Source organism: Pteropus alecto, unplaced genomic scaffold (assembly GCF_000325575.1).
Source record: "Pteropus alecto unplaced genomic scaffold, ASM32557v1 scaffold341, whole genome shotgun sequence".
Classification (NCBI taxonomy): domain Eukaryota; kingdom Metazoa; phylum Chordata; class Mammalia; order Chiroptera; family Pteropodidae; genus Pteropus; species Pteropus alecto.
In genome coordinates, this window is record NW_006430739.1 from 32,777 (window position 1) to 32,998 (window position 222).

Below are 222 nucleotides of genomic sequence, written 5' to 3' on the forward strand. Positions count from 1 at the left end.
GTATATTTTGGATATTAGGCCCTTATCGGAGGTTTTGCTTCCAAATATATTTTCCCATTCGGATGGTTCTGTCTTTACCTTGTTGATGATTTCTTTTGCTGAGCAGAAGCTTTTTAGTTTGATGTAGTCCCATTCATTTATTTTTGCTTTTACTTCTCTTGCCTTTGAGGTCAAATTCATAAAATCTTCTTAAGTCCAAGGTCCTTGAGATTAGTTCTTGTT